At 41.5% G+C, this 12,205-nt stretch overlaps 1 long non-coding RNA gene across 1 annotated transcript; it reads left to right on the forward strand.

Annotated features, from left to right (window-relative positions):
• Window positions 1-2,779: 2,779 nt before the first annotated feature.
• Window positions 2,780-7,563, forward strand: LOC309532505. The gene is made up of 3 exons (XR_014219892.1): window positions 2,780-2,897; window positions 6,290-6,324; window positions 7,309-7,563. It is a non-coding gene; the product is annotated as an uncharacterized lncRNA (long non-coding RNA).
• Window positions 7,564-12,205: the final 4,642 nt, after the last annotated feature.

Below are 12,205 nucleotides of genomic sequence, written 5' to 3' on the forward strand. Positions count from 1 at the left end.
AGCACGCCAGGCTCTCCTGTCTTCCACTGCCTCCCGCAGTTTCGTCAGACTCATGTTGGTAGCTTCGAGAACACTGTCCAACCATCTCGTCCTCTGTTGTCCCCTTCTCCTTGTGCCCTCCATCTTTCCCAACATCAGGGTCTTTTCCAGGGAGTCTTCTCTTCTCATGAGGTGGCCAAAGTATTGGAGCCTCAGCTTCACGATCTGTCCTTCCAGTGAGCACTTAGGGCTGATTTTCTTAAGAATGGATATTTCATTAGGATTAGTGATTAGTCTTTCCTTTCGTTCATTAGAATCTAAATTGATCCTCTATACTGTTCCCCTTAACTAGCATTTTGCTCACTGTTGTGATAGGAAGATTTATAGTCAAGTTCTCTGACTTCACTTTGTTTTCTGCTGCCTATCATGTTTATGGCTTTTTTGATGTTGCTGTAACAGCAAAATGATTTGCATCTCAGTGAAGTTTCTTGTCACTGAAACAACTGAATGTTTTAAGGAATACTTCAGTAGGTTGTGATAAAAGTGTCTCTTGTTACAGTGGTGAAACTTTAATATCGAGATTAACAATTCGCCATGTTCTTTTCAGTTTAGCCTTGTTTTGTTTCTCCTGTGCCTTTATGATGTATGTCACTGTGATTAGGAAGAGTCTGTACACAACTCCATTGAGCCCAACAGCAAGGGCCTATTAAATAGAGACGGAAGACTTCATGAAAGGTGCTTTGTTATGACCACTCTTGGAGCCATATACTACATCAAAACTAGAAGAGTTCTACCATGGAAGGGTGTATAGTGTTTCTTATATATTTACTTTTTCCGTATCAGTAGGTTTGAGCATTTGACTTCAGAAAAGGGCAACCAAAATTATCAAGGGAATGGAGCAACTCCCCTATGAGGAAAGGTACAAAATTTGGGACTTTTTGGTTTAGAGAACAGGTAAGAGGCAACATGATAGAAATGTATAAAATTATGGGAAAGTGAACAAAGATTCCCCCCCCCCCGCCTCACAACATCAGAATGACCTTTCTTGGGATGGCTTGCAAACCTTTGGTAACAACTACAGTGGTACCTCAGGTTAAGTACTTAATTTGTTCTGGAGGTCCGTACTTAACCTGAAACTGTTCTTAACCTGAAGCACCACTTTAGCTAATGGGGCCTCCTGCTGCTGCCACGCCGCCAGAGCACGATTTCCGTTCTCATCCTGAAACAAAATTCTTAACCTGAAGCACTATTTCTGGGTTAATGGAGTCTGTAACCTGAAGCGTATGTAACCCGAGGTACCACTGTATGCCGTAGACTGGTAAGCACAATCTCCAGGTTTAAGACTACAATATTCAGAATGGAGACTGAGAAGCTCATCGTGATATTTTGTGTGTTTTCTGGGTGGTAGCAAATGGTGGTGTTGAGTGGGGAAAAGTAGGAAATTGCTTTTATTAGTGCCCTGTTGCTTGAAAATTGTGGACTTGTAGAGCTGGGTCTGCTTTGCACATACTCTGTTCTGTCCAATACAGTTTCAGAGATCTTTCCTGCCTGCATTTTCCTCACATAAAAACCATAGATTTGAGTATGCTGCTTTTGAGTATGTCTCTGATGAGGCCATCCAACCTAATTAGAGGGGAGATTTTCCTCTTCAGAGCTAAAGGCTACAAACTCTTCCATCATGCTTTCACCTGCCTTTTGGCACTTAACCAGCCTGATGATTGAGTTCTGATATACTTTGAAGTTTGCTCACTATTTTGTAATGTTTTAGTTGACCACAATAAAGACGTGCTGCTGTTGCTTTTCATATTTTTTTCCTAATGAACTCACACTGCTACCTAAATTTTTGGTGTTTCCATAGCATTCTGAGTTTTCCCTAACTTGTGTCAACCAGCATTTTAATTATCTGGGAAAAAAATACATTTTAAATCTGACAGCAGCATTTTCTGCACGTTGGCAAGTTTTGATAGTTTATTGATTTCTAACTTTTTTTTATTCCATCAGCACCATACTAATAAATCCATCTTCCTATTTGCACTTTGAAACAAGAAGTGCAAATATTCTCATATTGTTGTCTTAACATTTTTAAAAATAATTGACCTTGAGATTGTTCATGTTGGTAGAGCACTGTCTAGGAGAAAAAAACTTCGATTCTCCAGCCTATGTGAATGTTTACAAATATGAGAAAATCTTTTCACAAACACACACTTCAGACCTTTAAACTCGAGTTTTGAAAGCAAGCCACTCTCGCTTCAAGAGTTTTGGAAAGAAGTTTTGAAAATTCTTAAATTATTTAATTTTTCATCATGTAATTAACTTGCTGCTTCTGTTATGATCTCTTAGGAGGCAGAAACCACAGAAGTGGGTTAATTTCAGTTCACATTGATGGTATTATATAAATGAATTATAAGCACTTGCATTATGTCCCATAGACTATAGGGGGAATTCAAATGATTAACTTTCTCTAGTTATGGTAATTTGTTGCTAGGCTTATACAACTAAGCAGAGAAAGGAGAAAACCCTATCATTTCCATGCTGCCATTTCCATACTACAGGTGTACACCTGTACAAGCCTGGAAAGTAAACACTGACATGTGATGTAATAATCACACATCCAGCAACGGGAGAGTGAAATGCTGACAATAAGTGCAGGGGTTTTAGTGCTAGCTGCACTTAAAGTTGGAGGTTTGAAACTGGTGAATCACCTATAACTACGTGTTTAGCAGAACTGTATGAAATTCAAGCATGGAAGCCCCTATGTGGGTATGGATCCTGCCAAGTTTCAAACAGATAGATGCAGGAATTTCTTTTCTAGTTGCCTTTTAAAGTTGACTTTTGGATAGAAGGACCAATGAAAGAACTTGCTTCTCTCCCCCTGTGCTTTTGTATGCTAAGGGCATGCACCACAGAGGTGACCCTGGGTAAGTAACTCGTAATATTTCAGAAGAAGGTTGGACAGTATTCCTTTCCACATGATTTTCTATGCAGTTTGCTGTATTCTATCTGTGTGACCTGTGAGTCACACATTCTCTCTCCCTGCCTCCACCCACAAGTGTGTGTGTTGGCAGTAGCGCATACTGCATAATTCTGCTTGCTCCTAAAGCCCACACAGCACCAGCTCCTTGCTCTTTCAGGCAAAGAGCAAGTTGTCTTTGTGCCACAACAAGAGACTACTCTGCCCTGCCTTTCTCCCTCTGCACTGAGGTTTTTCTCTGAGAAGGTCCATTGGGGTTTCCATTAAGAGCAATGGGAGAGGAGGCACGACCAATTCTTGTCCCCATCCCCAGCTACTCCCTCTAGCTGCCTGAAGCTTATGGTCATCTAGCTGGCTGGTGCCACCTATAACCAAATTATGGCACCATCGCCTCTTTGTACCAGCAATTGGGGAGAAAGTGCTGGGTGAGTTTGACACATATTATTGAGATTCAGTGGAACTCAACAAATCTGATTGACTTGTGGGACTGGTGTCAGCCACTCACTGAACATGCAGTGAGCGACCTGTCATGGACAATAGTAGAGGGGTAATAACCTCACTCCTCAAATCTTTATAAAGAGTGCGCCACTGACTCAATACTGCCATCTCCACATGAACATAGCCATTTTTCCAGCGGAATATTTTTGAAATCGACCCTCAAGTACAGCCAAAGCCAGTATATTCAATCTTGTGGAAGTGAAAGTGCGTCTGTATTTTGGAATTGTTAAATTTTGCAAATAGGGTGCCAGAGTTTCAAAATGACTAGGTGGAAAATTATCATACCGTGGACAAACAAGTTCCTTATTGTGGCCAAATTATTCTGTCACTCAATATCATATAGGTAAAGGTAAAGGTACCCCTGCCCGTATGGGCCAGTCGTGTCCGACTCTGGGGTTGCGCGCCCATCTCGCTTAAGAGGCCGGGAACCAGTGCTGTCTGCAGACACTTCCGGGTCACGTGGCCAGCGTGATGAAGCTGCATCTGGCGAGCCAGCGCAGCACACGGAAACACCGTTTACCTTCCCGCTAGTAAGCGGTCCCTATTTATCTACTTGCACCCGGGGGTGCTTTCAAACTGCTAGGCTGGCAGGCGCTGGGACCGAACGACGGGAACGCACCCAGCTGCGGGGATTCAAACCACCGACCATGCGATCGGCAAGTCCTAGGCGCTGAGGTTTTACCCACAGCGCCACCTGCGTCCCTCAATATCATATAGGCCCTGTCTAATTAAATTATTTGCTTTATTGAAGCCCAGTGTTAAAGAATCTGTTCAAATCTTCTTGTTCTGTACAGCTACTAAAGGCATGAAAGCCTTAATATGGCAACCCTAACATCAAGACCTACACAACTCTCCCAGATCAATGAAACAAACTGGACAGAGTAGCTTATGTTTGGAAGAGTGCACTTGTAGGTGGTGTGTCAATAACAACACAGCACCTCTCTGACATCCTGTTTCTCTGATAGAACAGTGCTGTTTAAGAGCCATTATAAAAGTGACAAAATATTGAGCCATCAATTTGAAACCTGTGGTTTTGCTAAACACAAGATCTATATTGGTGTTTCTGAAACCTGTGGTTTTTAATGTAGTAAATACATATGACCGTATAGCTTGCCCAATGAAATCGATAAGAATAGTCAGACAGAAAGGAAACCAATTGGAAACTGCAGTGCTCATTTCTTATTTGGCACAGAAGCATTTTCTTAAATAGATTTTGCAGGTTTTGATAAAACCCTCTTGCAGTTTTGTCGAGCTCATTTTTTTTACTCTGTGTAGGCAAATCATTCAGCTGGATATCAACTTATTTTAATAATCAGGAAGGATCAGCAGTTGAAAAAGTAGAAATTGCATTGAAAAAGTTTTTTAAACTAGCATTTTCTTTCTTATATGGCTCTGTACAGTCTAACAAATATCTTTCACCAGTATGAACATTTCATCTTCAATTTGTAATCAGTGCTGCAAGGCAATAGAGTTGGAATAAGCACCTGTGGGTGTACTAAGTGCAATGGAATTTCTTAAAATAGCTCACTTTTTGGATAGCAATTGTCATTGAAGACTTGCTGTATAAATACACTTGCTTATGTCTGGAAGCCTCCTATAAAGGGCTTTTGATGCACAGAAGTATGGGCTATATAAGCATAAGGCAATTATATGAATTCATGGATGCTACTGGTGACTATTATTCATGTTCTGTCTCCACTGTTAGAGGCAATGTGCCTCTCAATATCAGTTGCTGGGAATCAACAGAGGGAAGAACACATTTGCATTCAATTCCTGCTTGCATGTTTAATGGAGGTATCTAATGGGCTATTGTGAGAACAGCATTCTGGACTATATGGGCAAGAAAGTAGGTTTATAATCAGGCCTCTATCACAAGATGTTTAAGAAAAGCCTTATGGAATGTCATTTACAGGTGAACATTGCAGGTAAAGGGGATTACATATAGACTGGTTTCAATTCTGATGCCATGATTTTTACTCAAAGGTTTGGATCCTAAGATGTGCTAACTTTCATGGAAGGAAGCTCTCCTGAACTACCCTTGCCCAAGTCACCTGGGACCCATGAAAATCTCCCAAAGGTGAGTGCACCTCGCCATCCTGTAATGTGGATGGGACATAGGGGCTTCAAGGAGACGAGAGGGCATGAAAATTTCCTTCCATGAATTTATTTAACTTATCTTGGGATCCAGTCCCATATGCACAATAAAAGAAGTAGCATTTTGGTGCTCATGTATAACTGCATTTTTAAATAAAAACTTGATAACTGTATTTGGGTATGCAAATTAGCATGCAGTGTTCCGCCACAAGCACAATGTGAACTTGCAATTCATACAGAACAGCTTTTCAGGATAGTAGTAGTGCCTTTTCTTTGAGAAGACAGCTTCTGTCTAGACTTCTAGACAGCATAATTTTTACCATCCCTTGTATTAATGTCTATAAAATTTATAGAACAAATTAAAATTTTAGCAGATGGCTTCCCAGAGACAGTTGTATATGATTCTTAGTTTAGATCTGATTTTTCTTCCTCCCAGAAAGGTTGACATTGCACATATATTTCTTGTTTCAACATTTTCGGAAAGCAGATGATATCTAGTTGCTTTTCATCAGTCTGTGACAGATTGTACTGATGTGCTGATGCCCAGCTGCCTCTGGCCTTGACAATCTGAGAATGCCATTTATAATCAAGCAAAATATGGTAACTTGATATTTCAAACCTGTAATGAAACAGCAGGTCACAGAATGTGTAGAATTAGATATAATTTTATGCACCTTTCAAGTATATTTAGTGTTGCTCAGATATGCCAAGTTTCCATTATCGGATTTTGTTTTCTCTATGCCCTAGGAGGTTTTGTCTGTCGAAGAGAAGGGGAGTGTCTGGTGAGAGCGATCCTCATTGTTTATATCTAATTTTTCACAAAATATGTCAACACAGCTTCCTTTCCATCTTCCTTAAAAATTGACTTGCAAAATGTCTAAGCCTAAGCCCGTTTGAAACAATTCCAATAGTTTATAAAAATCATAGCATGTTGTTTACTGTGCAGTGACCTCCTTTAGAAGGATTTGGTACTCCAGGTGTCTGGTATGCTCAACAAATCACTTTTCAGCTGATACATAAAGCAACTGGAAGGCCAGCATAATAAATGGACTCAAGGACATTTCATGTCATTATCTTTCTTTTTATAGCTTGAGGATGTGGACATGGCTTGGATCAGTCAGGTGGCCACCTGCACTCTGGACAATTGCCCTTCTTGGCTGATAAAAACTAGAAGGGAGGGGGAAACTGGCTGGGCCAGAAAGGTGATTAATGCCTCCTTGCAGGAGGGGATGGTCCCTGCCTGCTTGAAGGAAGCAGTGGTAAAACCACTCCTCAAGAAACCCTCATTGGATTTGGAAAATCTAAGTAACTGCCGGCCAGTTGCCAGTCTCCCCTCCCTTCCTGACTGATGGTTGTAGGCCAGTTCCAGGTGCTCTTGAAAGAAATTGCTTTTCTAGTTTCAATCGGGGTTTTAGGCCCAGTTTTGGCACAGAAACTGCTTTGGTCACCCTGTATGATAACTTCTGTCTGGAGAGGGACAGGAGAAATGTGTCCCTGTTAGTTGGCCTTGACCTCTCAACAGGCATCCTTCTGGAGTGGTTATCCAAGCTGGAGGTGCATGACACTGCTTTGCAGTGGTTCCAGTCCTACTTAGTTTCCAGAGAGCAATGCTTCTGGCCCTGTGTGGCGTTCCTCAGGGTTCAATTTTATCCCCCATGCTGTTTGACGCCTACATGAAACTTCTGAGTGGGTTCATTCAGATTGTGGAGTACGTTGTCAACAATATGCTAATGGAACGCAGCTCAACTTCTCTTTTACATCTGCAGGTGAGGCAGTGGATGTGCTGCACCATTGTCTTGCTTTGGCAATGGACTGGATGAGCGCCAATAAAATGAAGCTTAATCCAGAAAAGTTTGGGAACACCAGCTGGTGCAGAATTTAGAGGCCAGTTTGCTCACTGGGACCAGATGGTCTGAGCATATAACACCAATTCTGACCAACCTGCACTGGCTGCCAGTCAGTTTCCAGGTCTAATTCAACATGATCGTTTTGACTTATAAAGCTTTAAACGGCTCAGAACCACAATAGGTAAAGGTAAAGGGACCCCTGACCATTAGGTCAAGTCGTGGCCGACTCTGGGGTTGCGACGCTCATCTCGCTTTATTGGCTGAGGGAGCCAGAGTACAGCTTCCGGGTTATGTGGCCAGCATGACTAAACCGCTTCTGGCAAACCAGAGCAGCGCATGGAAATGCCGTTTACCTTCCCAACAGAGTGGTACCTATTTATCTACTTGCACTTTTGACATGCTTTTGAACTGCTAGGTTGGCAGGAGCAGGGATCAAGCAACGGGAGCTCACCCCATCGCGGGGATTCGAACCGCCGACCTTCTGATCGGCAAGTCCTAGGCTCTGTGGTTTAACCCACAACGCCACCTGCGTCCCTTTACAATCACAATACCTCTTCCCATATGAACCAATTAGGACTCTTTGGTCATCATCTGAGGCCCTTCATCAGTCTCCCCCTCTACAAGAGGTCTGGAAGCGGGCAGCATGAGAATGGGCCTTTTTTGTGGTGTCTCCTCATTTGTGGAACGCTTGCCTGGTGCCTTTGCTACATGTCTTTAGGCTCCAGGCAAAAACATTCCCATTCTCCTAGGATTTTGGCTAATTAAACAATGTGTGGGCCTTTACATTGGGGTGGGTGTAGGAGTAATTGTTGTTGTTACCATATTATGAACTTTTGCATTTTTATATTGTAAAACAGATGAAGGCTGGTATAGAAACGTAATAAAGAATAAAAATAAAAAGCATATTGTCAAAATAAAGTTTCTGTATAGTTCCTGCCCCTCCCAATTGTGCTATAAATACAACCGCAGAAATTCTCTACAATTACTGTTGTACATTATATACACCCGTCACTATGATTTATGCCTGGAGCATGTGTTACAACTTTATCTTTATATTATACTGTCATTTTAGCCTCTGCATTCCCAGTATGATTCCACTTCAGCATAAAACATCACTTTCCCCCTCTGTTTAGTCTTTTAATATTGGATCTCTTATGAGAAAGTGCAAAACAGCCCACACAATTTTACTTCAAGGATTTTTGTTAATGTCCAGAGATTCCATGGCAGCTTACGTAATGTTAACGATATAAATTATAAAATGCAGTGTAGCATATGGTGAGCCCTGTACCTTGAGAAGCCTAGTAGAGTGATTGCCAAAAAAATATAGTAGAGTGATTTCAAACCACCAGCAGATGCAACTGTTTAAACTTGCTTAGAATATTCATAGTCTGGTTGTGTAGAAGGGGTGTCCGTGGTCACCCAACTCCATTGAATGTACATAGTATGGAGAATGGAACTGACAGATGACTCTTGTGGTGTCTTCAAAAGTTGTGAATACAGCACCCTAATTGTCTAGATCCTTGAGTGTGCAGACTTTATAGCATTCCATAATAATTAACTTACTAATTTGGTTATACCTAATCGGTCCTTGCTCCTGCCAACCTAGCAGTTCGAAAGCAACACAGTGCAAGTAGATAAATAGGTACCGCTCCAGTGGGAAGGTAAACGGCATTTCCGTGCGCTGCTCTGGTTCGCCAGAAGCAGCTTAGTCATGCTGGCCACATGACTCGGAAGCTGTCTGCCGGCTCCCTCGGCCAATAAAGCGAGATGAGCGCCGCAACCCTACGACTGGACCTAATGGTCAGGGGCCCCTTTACCTTTAATCAGAAAATAGAGACAGGGCATTTGCAGAATTAGAAATGCATCCAGTTAGATTTTAGGAGTGATCATGGAGGGCTACATCACATCCAAACAGATGCCATTGAACATTCTTATGTGAAGGCTTTGATCCCCATTATAGCAATGGGAACATTTTATAATATACTGAGATGGATCAGGGTTCAGATCATGAAGCTTATCACACCTGATAACTCGTTAAAATATGAACAAGGGCACAGAACTCTTGGGAGTCAAATAGTTCTTTGCAGAGTTCTGGTTGACCTCATAACATGTAGCTTCCATAGGCAAAAATTAGAGTCGGTATAAGAAAAATGAAAGTAGGCAACACATCCTCCAGGGAAGCTCAGTTCCTTGTCTTTCAAGTCCATTAGGTCCTCCTGGACCTAATGCTGTCCATTACTCTTTCCTCCTTTTCTATTCACTAATATTACCCATGTAAAATTATATTATGTAAATCTCATCCATTTATGCTCAAATGTCTGATTTGCATTAAGTTAGTTTGAGTGTTGAAATTGAATTTTCTGCTTGGCAGATATGACTTCTAAAAAAAAAGGAAGAGAGTTCTCAGATGCCCTGGCAGATTTATTGGGCAGTAACTAAGAGCAAATAACCCAGTGATTATACTTTGTGTCTGTGTGAAAACCAGGCTCCTTTCCAGTTCAGAGCGCGAATTAAACAAAAAACTACTCTGCCAACTAATACCAATTAAATCCTGTGATTTAATTACAATGCTCAACATTCCCATTTTTTTTGTGTTCACCTTATTTTCATAATCTCTTTCCCCAAGTAAATACTTTAAACTATGCAAAGCTACTTACAGCCCCTGCAGACACCAAATCCTGACCCTCTTGAAATTAGTTGAAGGACATGAACACCAGTCAATGCCGAATCCGGTCCTTAGAGGATATATTGCTACTAAATGTTTAAAAAGTCTCCCATTAATGTATCTTGCAGCCGATGGATTTCCTCTGTCTCAAAACACTATTAAGCATATTCACAACCAGAGTTGAGTGTTGTTGAATATGCATGGCAAAACGATATGTGGCAACAGAAAATGGCTGGTCGGCATTCTTGTCTTGAAGGCCATGTAACCAAATTTGAATGTTATTAAAGGGAGGAACGAAAAAGGTTAGGAGTGAAGGAGAGTCGAGCAATTCTTTGCAGAGAATGAAAATATATACTCTTGATTATTTATGAGAAAAAAACATTTCAAATGAGAAGGCACTGTATGGAAGTTTCACCGATGCACTATAAAGCCTTGATAATTCACCCACCCACACAATTTAATCATTTATTGTATGGACTGCCAGGGCATAACAATATAAAGCAATGCAGTATTAGTCTATTGGGTCCCATCCCCCACCACACTTGAAAGCATTTTTGCTTTGATCTTCAGCTGAAAAAAAACTTCCAGAGTAGCTTAGAAAGATCAATAGTCCCTGCCCTCATAATTAAAAGGTTTGATACGAAAGTAAAAGGAATTATGAAGGAGGAAGGGAAATGCACATTCGGACATTCATAGAGGAAAAGACTACTAGTGACTACTGGTCATGAAACTGTATGTAACCTGCAGGTTTCAAGTGAAGAACCAGCTGCTGAGGAGTGATGGCTTTTAGGTGGAGTTTTCTTTTTTTAAATGGCTTTATTCTGCTCAGCTTTTTATTGATGTTTTCATGCTGGCTCCATGTTTCAGCTGATCTTCCATTGTTAATTTATCGCCTTGTTTAAAATGCTTTTCATCTTGTAAATTACTCTATGAGGCTTGCATCCTATTAAGGTGCATACCCTCCAACATTTCCCGATGAAAATAGGGACATCCCATTCCATAATGGTAGTTTTACTATTTATACCCCACACATCTTACTGGGTTGCCCCAGATGCCTTGAGCAGCTTCCAACATATATGAAAACATAATTCAACATTAAACAAAACCTTCCCTATGAAGGATTGCCTTCAGACGGCTTTTTTTTTGGGGGGGGGGGTTGGATAACTCCATACTCTCCAACATTTCTCCATTGAAAATAGGGACATCCTAAGAAAAAGTGGGACATTCTGGGATCTGAAGATGGGCTGTATATGATGAGACAAATAAATAAAATGGGGGGCTGGATTTGGTGGATATTTTGGTATGATTCTACATAGTTATTTTTTATTATCTTTGCAGCTAGGGTTATCCTAGGTGTGCATGAGCCTGTGAGATTCTTAACCACATACAGTGGTACCTCGGGTTACAGACGCTTCAGGTTACAGACTCGGCCAACCCAGAAATAGTACCTTGGGTTAAGAACTTTGCTTCAGGATGAGAACAGAAATTGTGCTCTGGTGGCACGGCAGCAGCGGGAGGCCCCATTAGCTAAAGTGGTGCTTCAGGTTAAGAACAGTTTCAGGCTAAGAACAGACCTCCGGAATGAATTAAGTTCTTAACCTGAGGTACCACTGTATTGCAAGCTTGGATACAAGTTGTCCCCCCCACCCCCAGACCTTGTATATGAATTTTTTATGGCCGTGCATCAACAAAATACATTTTAGGAATGTGTCATAGCAGGTATTATGTCATGATGTGTCAGGGCGTTATGCATAGCTATGTTTCTTTTTATGATCGTCTGTTTCCTTTTGTCATGTATGTTTCCAGTCAGTTTGGCATAACCAGAGGGAGCCAGAGGGAGCAACTATCGTGTGAGCTGAATGGATATAATTAACAGGATTTATGCCGTTCCTCTTAAAATGTGGTTGGGAAACTGTGATGCTCCAAATGTTGCTGCATGGGATTTCCCATCACACTCAGCCGTGCCCAGTGGTTAGGGATGATGCGAGTAGTTGTACAGCAACATCTAGAGGGCCACAGCTCCCTTCTCCCTTCTTCTAAAGATGAGATTGTTGAAGGATTTCAGGTTCAAACTTGGTTGGGCAAAGAAGTCACAAAGATGGAGGGGGAGGGGGAGATTTGGCCCTCCAGATGCTATTGAACTACAATTCC

This window comes from Podarcis vaucheri (assembly GCF_965113315.1).
Source record: "Podarcis vaucheri genome assembly, chromosome: 5".
In the NCBI taxonomy this organism is placed as follows: domain Eukaryota; kingdom Metazoa; phylum Chordata; class Lepidosauria; order Squamata; family Lacertidae; genus Podarcis; species Podarcis vaucheri.